The sequence below is a fragment of the Scylla paramamosain genome, chromosome 49, assembly GCF_035594125.1.
Source record: "Scylla paramamosain isolate STU-SP2022 chromosome 49, ASM3559412v1, whole genome shotgun sequence".
NCBI lineage: Eukaryota > Metazoa > Arthropoda > Malacostraca > Decapoda > Portunidae > Scylla > Scylla paramamosain.
The window spans coordinates 946,806-947,500 of record NC_087199.1 but is presented as its reverse complement, the minus strand read 5'-3'; positions in this window follow the sequence as shown (position 1 = coordinate 947,500).

The following is a 695-nucleotide window of genomic DNA, read 5'->3' as shown; positions in this document are numbered from 1 at the left end:
CTACATGTTTGGTTTGTATTGAGTCTAGCCTAATCCCTCTCCCAAAACTCGTTAAAAGTCACTTAAACGCAGTCTCCAAGTATATTTTCCTGCTAGAATTTCAAGAGGGAAAGGCGAGGAAGGGAGGTTTGAGGAAAATATGCTTTAGAATATATTAATTGACTGGGTTTGGGAGGAAAATAGCTGTTGCATCAGGGAGGTGGACAGACTCGTGGTGAAAGACTGAGAATACTGGTTAACTCTTGCATCAGGGAGGTGGACAGAATAGTGGTGAAAGACTGAGAATACTGGTTAACTCTTGCATCAGGGAGGTGGACAGAATAGTGGTGAAAGACTGAGAATACTGGTTAACTCTTGCATCAGGGAGGTGGACAGAATAGTGGTGAAAGACTGAGAATACTGGTTAACTCTTGCATTAGGGAGGTGGACAGAATAGTGGTGAAAGACTGAGAATACTGGTTAACTCTTGCACTAGGGAGATGGACAGAATAGTGGTGAAAGACTGAGAATACTGGTTAACTCTTGCACTAGGGAGATGGACAGAATAGTGGTGAAAGACTGAGAATACTGGTTAACTCTTGCATCAGGGAGGTGGACAGAATAGAGATGAACTAGAGAAAGAGAGAGAAAGTTCCAGAGCTTTTTGTCTCTAGTTTAAGTGGCTTGAGTCTTGTTCACATTGAGATAACTACCTA